At 35.6% G+C, this 12,819-nt stretch overlaps 1 long non-coding RNA gene across 4 annotated transcripts in view; it reads right to left on the reverse strand.

The window, feature by feature from the left end:
* Positions 1-1,892: 1,892 nt before the first annotated feature.
* The window catches only part of LOC118677043, a 54,804-nt gene continuing 43,877 nt past the window's right edge, over positions 1,893-12,819 (reverse strand). For 3 of the 4 annotated variants that reach the window (XR_004974309.1, XR_004974308.1, XR_004974307.1), the window contains exons 5-6: positions 6,278-6,396; positions 1,893-1,963 (exon numbers count right to left, since the gene is read on the reverse strand). This is a non-coding gene — a long non-coding RNA (uncharacterized LOC118677043). The remainder of the gene's footprint in view (positions 1,964-6,277; positions 6,397-12,819) is intronic. The other variant, XR_004974310.1, reaches the window with a different exon arrangement.

Raw genomic sequence — 12,819 nt, forward strand, 5'->3', positions numbered from 1 at the left:
AACGTACAAAATGGCTAAAGATAAAAAGGCTGATGGAGAGAATGCGAAGCAATTAGTTCTCTTGCATGTTTTTACTGGAGTATAAAATGATATGGCCACCTTTAAAAACAATGTGGCAATACTTTTTAAAGTTCAGTGACTTTTTCAGAAATTCTTTTCCTTGGTGATTCAAGAGAAAGGAAAGCGTACGTCCAAACAAAAACATGTGTGTAAATAAAAATAAAAAAAACATCATTAGAAAAAATAGAAATTGGAAAGCACCCCATTGATCATCAGTTGATGAATGAATAAACAAGTTGTGGTATATCCGCCACATGGAATACTATTCAGAAACAAAAAGGAATACGATATTAATACATGTGAAAACATGGTTGAATTGCACAAACATCATACTATGTGAAATAAGTCAAACATTAAAGACTTCATACTATATAACTGTATTGAAAATCCCAAATGTTTACCTCACAGTATTTGTTTTGGTGATGATGTTTTGTTTGGTATAGGTGAAGTACAGTAAGAGAAAATGAATAGGAATGGAAGATAGCTTAACACCAGAACATAAGAATAGTTGGTTGTTATGGTAAGAACTGTAGAATTTTTTATGTAGGCAATGAAACCATGAAGCTTTTGAAGAAGTGAAGGCATGCTGAACATGTTCAAATCTGTATTTTCAGAAAAGGAGAAGGATAATTATAGCAAACAAACAAACAAAAAGTTAGAGAAAACAATTAGGATATTTGAATAAGGTGATATACCATGGAAATGGGCAGTTTGACAACTAATTAAATATACATTTCTGAGGTAGAACTAACAGGTATTGAATCCCCAGTAGGCATAAGGGTGCAAGCTAGAAGAAAGTTAATGGTTAACGCAGTTATTTCTAATCTAGGAGATAAAATGAATGGTAATACAATTACCAATTAGAAGAAAAAAGGAGAAAGTTTAGTGTTGAGTTAAATTTCTGCTATGTTGAATTTGAGATGTTTGAAAGCATAGTAAGATTTTAAAATACTTTCCTAGACTTCAAATCAAGTCAAGGCTATAAATATGTATACATAAACCATGCACTTATCAGTGGAAGCTGAATCTATGTCAGTGGATCTCAGGGCTGTCATTTGCCAAATGAGGAGAATAAAATAAAAATGAGGGATCTGAGGGGCATATCTGGACAAAGAAAGAACCAGAGGAAGTCAGAGATGAGGGGAGTCTAAATTGTAAAATGTTATGGGAACAAGAAGAACATTTTATTCAAGAAATCCTGGTTAATAGTCTGTGTGCTACAGAAAGCAAAGTTAAAAAAATGGAAAAAAAGATAATTAATTTATTAGGACATTTCTGGTCTGATTAAAGAGATAAAGCATATACATATAAAAATTAAATAGCAAGGTAAGAAATGAATTTTTTAATTACATCTCATATGTTCCTATAGAGTTGTAGCTCCTAGCTTTAGACCCAGCTCTGACCTCAGAAAGTTCCTATTAAATAACAATATATTGCCTACTTTTTAAAGAGTGGTAATTTTAGACAGTATCTTATTTCTAGTAACAACACCAAGATTAATAAAATCATGAACTTAAAATTGAGATACAGTGCTTTTAGTTACTTTTCCAATTGATTAGACATTCACTGTGATTAAAGATCTCTGATTAAAGATTTTCCTTAAGCAAAAATTACATACATTTATAATAACTAGTAAATAGAAAAGGTTTGTCTGTGTATACTTTAAAAATTAGGCTATCCACTTTAAAATGAGCAGAATGCTAACAACTTCTTGAAATATTCTTAAAGGCTTTTTAGTCTGAGCATTTTCTCTTATTTATTTATTTTTATTTTTTAAAACCTTTATTGTTGAGAGCATTAGAGATGTCCTCCTTTGTCCTCTCCATTACCCACCTGCACTTGGTTTTCTCCCCACGCCAGATCTTCATCACCCTATTGTTTGTGTCCATAGCCAATGTATATCCTATGTAATAAAAGACTAATATGTAAATTGACCTAATGGCAGAATGACTGGTGGAATGACCAGTTGCTATGATGTGCACTGACCACCAGGGGCAGACACTCAACATAGAAGTTGCCCCCTGGTGGTCAGTGTGCTCCCACAGGGGGAGCACTGCTCAGCCAGAAGCTGGACTAACGGCTGGCAAGTGCAGCGGTGGTGGCAGGAACCTCTCCCACCACCTCCGCTGCAGAGGGCGGTAAGAAGCGACAGGTCCCGGACTGCGAGAGCCCCAGACTGCAAGAGGAATGTCTGCCTGCCCCCTTAGACCCGATCACCCTAGGGATCGGGCCTAAGCCGGCAGGCAGACATCCCCCAAGAAGTCCTGGATTGCAAGAGGATGCAGGCCAGGCTGAGGGACCACCCCCCCACCCAGTGCACAAATTTCATGCTCTAGGCCTCTTGTATGCATATAACTTCTTCGGTTAATCTCTTCCCAATCTTCCCTCCCACTTCTCTCTGAGATTTGTCAGTCTGTTCCATGTTCCCATGCTTCTGGTTCTATTTTATTTGTCAGTTTATTTTGTTCATTAGATTCCTTGTTCATTTATCTTGATTTTTAGATTCAATTCTTGATATATATGTATTTATTGGCATTTTATTGTTCATATTTTTATTTCTTCTTCCTCTTCTTCTTCTTCTTCTTCTACAACAACCTTCAACATTTCATGTAATACTGGTTTGTTGGTGATGAACACCTTTAGTTTTTTCTTGTCTATGAAACTCTTTATCTAACCTTCAATTCTAAGTGATAGCTTTGCTGGATAGCGTAATCTTGGTTATATGTCCTTACTATCTTGCCACTCCCTTCTGGCTTGCAAAGTTTCTATTGATAAATCAATTGATACTCTTATGGGAAGTCCATTGTAGGTATCGAACAGCCTTTATCTTGCTGCTTTTAAGATTATCTCTTTGTCTTTTACATTTGGCATTTAATTATGATATGTCTTGATATGGGCCTCTTTAGGTTTCTCTTGCCTGGGACTCCCTGCACTTCCTGGACTTGTGAATCTATTTCTTTCACCAAGTAGGGGAAATTTTCTGTCATTATTTCTTCAAACTAGAGGCCCAGTGCACAGGTAGGGTTGGGCCGGCCCACCCCAACTGGGGCTGATCGGGGCTGGGCTGTCCAGGGGGAGGGGACATAAGAGGTTGGCTGGCCAGCCATGCCACCAATTGGAGTGGGGGGCCAATTGGGGCTGTGCTGGCCAAATGGGGGTGGCCAATTAGGGGCCAGGTTGGCTGGTGGGAGAGGCTATAGGAGTTTGGCTGGCTGGCCACAACCCCAGTCGGGCTAGTTGGTTGACCACAGTGCACAATACAGTGACAGATTGTCCCGGTCATTCTGGTCATTCCAGTTGGTCAGGTCGCTTGGCTTTTATATATATACTAGAGGCCTGGTGCACAAAAATTTGGGCACTTGGGGGCGGGGAGGGGGGTCCCTCAGCCCGGCCTGTTCCCTCTCGCAGTCTGGGACCCCTTGGGGGATAACCACCTGCTGGCTTAGGCTCGCTCTCCGGGGAATTGGGCCTAAGCTGACAGTCAGACATCTCTCTGGAAGCCCTGGAGCCCTTGGGGGATGCCCACTTGCCAGCAGGGAGCAGGCCTAAGCTGTAGTCAGAGGAGGAGGGAGAGGCGCCCACCACCACCACTGTACTGGCAGCCATCACCCTGGCTTGTGGCTGAGCAGAGTTCCCCCTGTGGGAGTGCACTGACCACTAGGGGACAGCTCCTCTCCTCTACTGTTGATTCCTTATAAATTATTATTCATTTCAGTTAGTGTATGCTTAATTTCTGACTGGTCTCTTTTCATGTCTTTAATGTTGTCACTAATTTCCTTGAAATTCTCACTAAATCTCTTGAAACTCTCATTAAGATCCTTGAGCAACATTATAACCATTGTTTTGAACTCTGTATCTAGTAGTTTGCTTGCTTGCATTTCATTTAGTTCAGTTAGAGATTTCTTCTGTTCTTTCCTTTGTGACATGTTTCTTTATCTCCAAATTTTGACTGCTCCCCTTTTTTTGTTTCTATATATCAGGTAGAATTGCTAGGTCTCCTGGAATTGGTATTGTGGCCTTTTGTAGTAAGTGTCCTGTAGGGCCCAGTGGCTCAACCTCCCTAGTCACCTCAGTTGGGCACTCAAGATGCACCCCTGTGTAGGTTATTTGCACTGTCTTATAATTGAGCCTTGATTGCTGTTGGTGTCACTGGGAAGAATTGACCCCGGGCCAACTGGCTGTGAGAAATAGTTGCTACTAAAGTGGAAGAGCTGCTGTGCAGAAGACACCCCTGTAGATCGGACTTGCTTCAGTGGGGCTTTTAGTGCTCACTGAGTCTGCCCCTGGAGTGTGTCACTCAAGAATGTGTAGTGTTGTAATCTGGTATGGTCTGAATCTGTCCACTTATTGCACCAGCTCAGGGGCCCCTCAGAAGATGAAAAGTAAAAAACTGCTTGTATCCTGCCTGGGGCCACCCATTAGGAGCTACAGAGTAACCTGCAGAAGGCTGCTACTTGTGTTATGTTTAAAAGTGCCTAGGAGAGACACTTCACAGGTTGGTGAAGCCAGGCAGACTGCTGGTATTGCCAGGCCTGGGGCCTCTTATTGAGAGACAAGGAGCATGCTGACACCAGTTGCTGCTTGTTTGAAAGATTTTAGAAATGTCTGAGCCTGAGCTGGGACAGGCCATTCATATGGAAAAGCGGCTGCAAACAGCTTGGGTGGGGTCACAAATTGGATGGGGCGGGGTCTAAGGGAAACACCAGAGAAGAGCGAACAGTATGAACCAGGTTGATGGAGACTCAGATATGGTGCCTACTCATAGGGACTTTACTTCACAGCATTGGCTGAGGGGTCTGGTGTAGAGTTGGGACCCCTTATTCCTCACAGAAGGCTCCTGCAGCCTAGATGACCCTCCCAATTAAAAGAAAGTCACACATGGGTATTGGACCAGCCTGTTTGGCACCTCCATCCCTCCTACCAGCCTCAATGTGATTTCTTCTTTAATTTCTTAGTTATAGGACCTCCATTCAGCCAGATTTCAGGTAGTTCTGAATGATGGTTGTTCTATATTTTAGTTGTAATTTTGATGTGGTTGTGGGAGGCAGTGAGTACTGCATTTACCGGTGCCACTATCTCTAGCTTTTATTGAATATGTCAACATTATATCCTTGAAACAAAAATATCTCTTAGAAAGGAAAAAGGATGAACAATACACACTACAGTGAGGTAATTTATGAAGGATTGGCCCCACAAATGCCAATGTGCTTCCTCTCTCATTTGGCTCTCAGACATAATTCTTTTCAGAACAATAGTATTTATTCTGATTAATCTGTAAACGAAGCCATCATGTTAGATTCACCTTTACCCTTGTAATTAGTTACATTGCACATTAATTAAATTTAGAAGTTCCCTCTATTTACTTCCATATTAAAATTGCAAAAGCACACGTACAGTGACATCATTTTATTCATGTCATACTATTAGTCTTTGAAATATAAGATTTTAAATGATTATATTTTCATTATTAATGTTTGCATTTTCTACAGTAATAATAAACTTTTTTATAAGTAAATATAATAAGACTATTAAAACTTGAATATTTAAATACAAATAAACACTTTCTTAGAGAGGTTTAAAACTTTTAAAGTGAGAATTATTATATCTATTTGAAACTATATTTATTAGTTTGTAGAAAGAAGAAAACCTTGATGGAATGCATACATTACTTAACATACCAAAAAGTAAGTTTGAAAATGGCCAATTGAAAATGACATTTGCTTCCCCTTGCTCTCACAGGTAAGAAAAGAGAGAAAGGAGTAGGAAAAAGAGATAGGAAGAAAAAAAACACCTTGTAGATAGTTAAAAGAATAAAAATTTTATAAATAAATAATAGAAAAATCAATCAAAATGGTGTCTGTGTACACACAAGGAATTACAACAAATTTCTAGGAGAAATAGAAGAAAGCGCAATACAGAGAGGGCTGCCTCAAAGATGAGATAATATGGAAAGAATCCTGGGAAGTTCCAGTTATGAAATCAATAGAAAGAACAAATGAATAGAAATGAGAAATAAGGATGGAAACAAGGAGATATCTAAAGGTCTGTTTAAGAAAAATTGACCCTAACTATCCTATAACATGCCTCACCCACTTTAATGTAAATAATATAAAAAGATCAGAATTTACTCTAAAAATTTTTAGAAAACACATCTCTAAAGCTGTTAAACAAACTAAACAAAACTGTAGCCATTGGTATAGGTGGTACAAGTATTTACCATCTGCTAGCCATCTGCTCACAAAATAAAAGCCAACCACTGGCCGAATAGTTCAAGATCCCAAGAAGCTCTTTTGCTGCCTCAATTTAAAACATGAATGGAAAATCAAGGACGATGTCCTGTAGCAAGAAAGAAAATGACCAAATAAATGGAAAAAAATAACCAAAAATTAATCATAATATAGAAATATTCTTTGAAATTTTAAATACATTAACTAGTATGATCAAAGAGAGTCAAGAAAACGCTTCACTCATAAATAAAAACAGGACATTATGAAAAAAATAAAAAATAAGAAGATAAGTATATTTTTGAATATAAGAATAATAAAGATAAAAATTTAAAAAATTAATTCATGGACTACAAAATAATATAGAAAATCTCCAGAATGTAATGCAAAAGACCAGTAAAATAAATTTTGAGAGAAAAGGTGAGCCATAGATAATTAAGCCAGGGAATGCCAGAATCTAAATAATAAGTCCAGAAATAGAGAAAGAAAAAAAAGAAGAAGAAAATTATCAAAGAAATAATAGCAAAAATATCAGTCTGAATAGAAGCAGAATCCATTCAAAACCACTGCAAGTTTTTCACTTCTAGGTAGCTGAATGAACCTCCTTACAGAAAATAACTATAAAACCTAGCTTAAAAGGAGCCACCTATAGGAACTAGACAGTGAACAGAGCATGTATATTTTAGCAGACAATCCCTGCTTCCCAGTGGGAAGGAGACAGGCAGGTGTACAAATAATTCCAATCTTTGAGGAGTTAAGTTTAGTCCTTCGGGCAAGTGGTAATGGCAGGGAATGCACATAGGAAACTCCAAAATATTTCTGGCTGAACGAACAAAACAATGAAACTTGGATACTGTGCATATTGAAGAGAATGGAGGAAATCCCAAAATGAAAAGAGTTGCATTCAGAATATCCAAATTCTGCTTATTCACATTGCATACTCATATCTGAACTGTGCATGGAAGAAAAAGAATCACAGAAGTTCAAAAAAAAAAATGAACTCTGATTGATGGTGCTAATCTGAAGGTTGCTTTCCGGAACACTTAACATAAGCAGACAGATTTTGAAGGAGTGGAAACATGAAGGAGGGCTAAGGAGGAACTTAGTTTCTCTATCTGCAGTTTGATCTTGAAGTTAAATGCAGTCCACAGAACACACAGTACAGGCAGCAGCACACATAGGCATGCACCAGTCTACTTGGTCAGGTGAACTAGAAAAGAGAAGCCAGGTAATCATGAACACTGAAGAGAGAGGAGGTATCCTTAAAGCAGTTCAATCTCAGATATGAAAGCTACTTACTAAAACAAAAGGGCTGGATAAAGAAGAAGTGATATATACACAATGGAGTACTACGCGGCCATAAGAAAGGATGAAAAAGTGTCATTTACAACATGGATGGACCTTGAGAACACAATACAAAGTGAAATAAGTCAGACAAAAAAAGCTAAGAACTATATGATTTCACTCATATGTGGAATATGAAACTGAAACTTATGAACACAACAGCAGTGTGGTGGTTGCCAGAGGAAGGGGGTGGCGGGGAAAAGGGGTCCTAATATGAGGTGACAGGAGAAGATTTGACTTTGGGTGGTGGGCACATGGAGCTATATACAGATTCTGTAATTTAGTAATCCACACATGAAACCTATATGTTCATGTAGACTAATGTCACCCCAATAAAATTTAATTTAAAAAAAAGGAAAAATAAAATAAAATAAAAATTATTTTCTAGTTATACCTTGATAATATATACAATTGCTTTTGTATGTTGACTTTGAATCTACATTCTTATTAAATTCACTTATAAATTTTAATGCTTTTCTGCAGTATCCTTAGGATTTTCTACATAATCAAACATACCTTCAGCAAATAGTTTTATTCTTAAAAAAAGAAAACTAAGAAAATGTATTGTTACTGACAATAAACTTACAGAAATAATTGTAACTATGAAGTTCATTCCACACAGCTGGAGAAATGTTTATATTGTGGTGACTGAATACCATGAGTCGATATTTATGCACTTTAAAGTTTCTCTATTTTTTAAAAATAGCAATAATTATGCATTTCATTAAGATGAGTGGTTTCCACTTAAGGTCATAGAATTTTGCAGAGTTCACTTGGAACCAACTGGATGGGAGATAGTGTGATGTGTGGCATAGCAAATGATAAGGAGATAAGGCTATTTCTTCCCCTTATACTATACTAGAGGCTCCGTGCATGAATTCGTGCACCAGTGGGGTCTGTCGGTCTGGCCTGTAGGATTGGGCTGAAACCAGCTCTTGTAACATCCCCTGAGGGGTCCCGGATTGCAAGAAGGCACAGGCCAGGCCGAAGGACCCCACCGGTGCAGGATTGGGGTTGTGGAGGGACATTGGAGGTTGACCAGCCAGGGAGGGACTGTGGGAGGGCTCCAGGGAGTGTCTGGTCCATCTCACTCAGTCCCGATCAGCCAGACCCCAGGAGCAAGCTAACCTGCCAGTTGGAGTGTCTGCCCCTTGGTGGTCAGTGCACATCATAGTGAGCAGTTGAGCGGCCTTAGCATATCATTAGCATATTATGCTTTGATTGGTTGAATGGCCAACTGGTTGACTGGACACTTAGCATAGTAGGCTTTTATTATATAGGATTTTCTGATAGAGTTCCTAACAAGAAAAGAAAAATATTCATTTAAAAGAGTTATATTATTTAATATTGGTGATAGAAAATAATTGATGATATAATTTTTCAAATTGTAAATGATGTTCCAATAAGTTTCATTTAGAAATTCAGTCTATCATGCATAAAATATATCTTATTAATTTAATTTTATTTTATTGATTAAGGGATTACAAATAGTAGTACATATGTCTCCTTTTTTTTTCCCCATTGACCGCCTCCCAACCTCCCCTACCACCCAGCACTTGCCCTCAAAAATATATCTTTTAAAACTTGAGATACAAAATATTTTATAAAGAGCATACTTATAAGTAAAAGCTATTAAGACTCATCTTAAATTTTGTCTTATAAATTAATATAACCATGAAATGAACATTCAAAAACTATAAGAAAAGATCTGCTTATTTTGACAGTATGCAATCATTTCAGTATTTTCACAGTTTAGTCATTGTTTACTGAAAACAAAGTTATGCATTAGGAAAGTATCTTCAAAAGTCTTTACCAGGACATCTTAAAATATACCATATAAATACACTTGATTTTCCATGAGTTGATATTTCTGCACTTTAAAATATTGTAAACAATAGTCTTTGATGATTTTAATCACAGAAAATCAGAGATATTTGAAGGATCACTGCTACAGAAGAAAGGCCAGCTATGCATGAGTCATTAGTTCAGCCTCTAAAATAGATCAAAGAGGCACCCAAAAATGAACTGCTATTTACTGCTCTGAAGGCAGTCATGGTATTAAGTTCACCACAATGTAAGCGTTTCTCCAGCTGTGTGAAATGAACTTTATAGTTACAATTATTGAATTCTCAAAAAGAAGAAAATATGCAGTGAAATTTAACTAGTACTTATTGCTATCTTTTAAAAAACAATTGTTAAGGATAAAGTACAAATTCATAAACCAATTATTTAAAAATAAATTTCCTTTAAGAGTTAACTTTTAGCTCTTTTCCAAATTCCAAAAAAGCAACAAAAACAATCAGGAAATGTTCTATGTTGTCATTGTTTGGCCTAGTCCATTAGTATCCAAAACCATTGAAGTAATAAAAACACTTCTATTTACTACATTCTCTAATGCTACTGATTTATGTAGGTTGAACGCATATCTAGCAATCTTAATAAACTATTACTGATTCCATATTACTTATTTTTGTATCCCTTATCTAAAAACATGTCAAAAATAACAACTTTAAAAAATTTTATTTATAATCATTATGCTTTTTTTCTTCTTTAGGTTTACTGGCTAGAAGCTCCAGTAGAGTGATAATGATAAGAGGGATTTATATTGTGCTTGCCTTTGATTTATATATTTCTCAAGTTCTGCCATTAAGTACAATGATGCCAACTGATGTTCAAAAAATACATTTTGTTCAGATTATGAAAGATTTCCCTTCAAATCACTTAATTGGGAAGGTATTTTTTTATGAAGAGGTATTGCAATTTATGAGTTATTTGTTTTCTATCATTTGCAACTATTACTATTGGTTTGATGTCTACTTTACCATTACTGTGGTTGTAAATTCAACCATTTTCACTTTGCTGGTACAATTTTTTACTAGGTCACATTTTATTATTTGAAATCACCTTTAAAATTTGCACTGATCTCATAAAATGAAGCATATAAATGTATTTTCTTAGTATGTATTCTCAAATAGTTTGTAATAGGAACTGTTTATGGCTTTAACTTTTGTAAATTTCCCCTATAAAATCACCCAGTTGATTTTAGAGGTTTGGGGGCAGGGTGTTCTTTTAGTCATTTTCATTTCTTAAATATATATTGGGTATTCAGTTTTTCTTCTTCTTTTATTATTTTAGGAAGTTTTATATTTCTAGAAAATTTTCATTTCATGTCTACTTTTAAATACATTAGCATATAATTTTTCATAGTATGTATATTCAATCTCTATTATAACTATAGCTAAGTCTATTTGCACATGGAATATATTCATTTCATACATGTTTTCCTTATTCATCATTCCCAATTTGTTCATTTCAAGTCTTTTCAGAGATTTATTTTTTGCATTCTTGATAAGGTTTAATATATATTTTATGTTCCCAATTTAAGATTATTTTACTTTAATGTTACTTAACATTTACTTGAATTCATTTCTTAATTTGTGCTTTTTTATAGTTTTCTGGTACATATGCTAGCATAAAATTTTTCAGTCTTTTCTTTTTTAATTAAATGCATTGAGGATACAAAATCCCACATAAGGGCTTTTTTCTTTTTTGCTTGTCTCCAACAAGTTTTGAGTTATATGCCTTTATTGTCATTCAGTCTTTAATATTTCATAATTTCTGCATGATTTATTCTTAATTGTAAAAATTATTTAGAATGATGTTTTCCAGTTTTCAAATATAATGTTACATTTCAATTACCTTTTTTTGCTATTGGTGTTTTTTTTGTTTATCCTCACCCAAGGATATTTTTCCCATTGATTTTTAGAGAGAGTGGAAGGGAAAGGGAGAGACAAAGAAGAGAGAAATGTCAATGTGAGAGAGACACATGGACTGGTTTCCTCCCACACAAGCCCTGGTTGGTCGGGGTCAGGGATTAAGCCTGCAAACAAAGAATGCACCCTTGACTAGAATCCAACACCAGACCCTTCAGTTCGCAGGTTGACACTCTAAGCACTGAGCAAATCAGCGAGGGCTCAACTACTTTTTCAAAGTTGATTTCTGATTTAATTGTATTGTGACCAGAACATGACCTCTAAAATACTATAAATCTGATGAAGACTTTCTTTGTGGCCAGTTACATGACACTTTTTGTAAATGACTCCAGGTATAGTTGAAAAGAATGAGTTTCTTCTGGATATGAGCCTACATAGATGTATTAGAACAGGCTTTTACATTATGGGAATTGAATTCTTAAAATCTAACTCATTTAAGTTTAGTTACCAAAAAAGGAGTACTAAAATTTCTCATGTTGATTATGACTTTTTCCATTTCCTACTGTACTTTTGTTAATTTTTACTTTACAGTCATGTGCTCCTTAATGACAAGGATGGTGCCTAGGCTACAAGCCTGTACAATGTGTTACTGTATGAAACAATGGGAGACTAAATCAAGCATAAGAAAAAATGATGCAATCAAGAGATGTGGAAGAAAGGAGATGTAGAAAGTTGTTACTGGTATAACATGGCATACATTAACCAGTAATATAATCAATTATTATTATTATCAATTATTATATACTATATAATTGTAGGTACTATACTTTTATACACTGACAATGAAGTAGGTTTGTTTACACCAGAATCACCATAAGCACATGAGGAATATGATGTGCTATATTAGGACAGTTATAGCTGTACAGGTAATACTAATTTTTTTAGCTCCTTTATAATCTTATGGGACCAACATGGTATTATGGGGTCCACGGTCCATCATTTACCAAAACATCATTATGTGGTATATAAATGTATATATCATTGAGGCTATTTTGTTTGATTAATGTTAATTCCTTTATTGATGTGGTTTGAATCTGCATTTTTCCTTTTATGAAGAAAGTTTTTTATTGGTTTCTGTATTATTTTTTCTGTAGTGATTGTAATAAATTACCACACAGTGACTTAAAATATAGCTTTAGTCTCATCTCATTTGTTTTCATATAGATAGTATTTTTATATTTCTTATTTACAAATAGTGATTTTGGTGAATTATTGTCAGGCATTATAGCTCACAAATTTTCTTCTTTCAGAATTTTCAGGGATTTTGTTTATTCCTTAGTATAGTATTTTCTTTAAAAAATTGTTTTTTTCTATATGTAGTCCACACATATTTACTTTATTGCCTATTATAGGACATTATATTAATTATTACTTAGAATAGGAGATATACATAGAAGATAAATAGAAGATAGATGACA

Source organism: Myotis myotis, unplaced genomic scaffold, assembly GCF_014108235.1.
Source record: "Myotis myotis isolate mMyoMyo1 unplaced genomic scaffold, mMyoMyo1.p scaffold_m19_p_2, whole genome shotgun sequence".
Taxonomy (NCBI): domain Eukaryota; kingdom Metazoa; phylum Chordata; class Mammalia; order Chiroptera; family Vespertilionidae; genus Myotis; species Myotis myotis.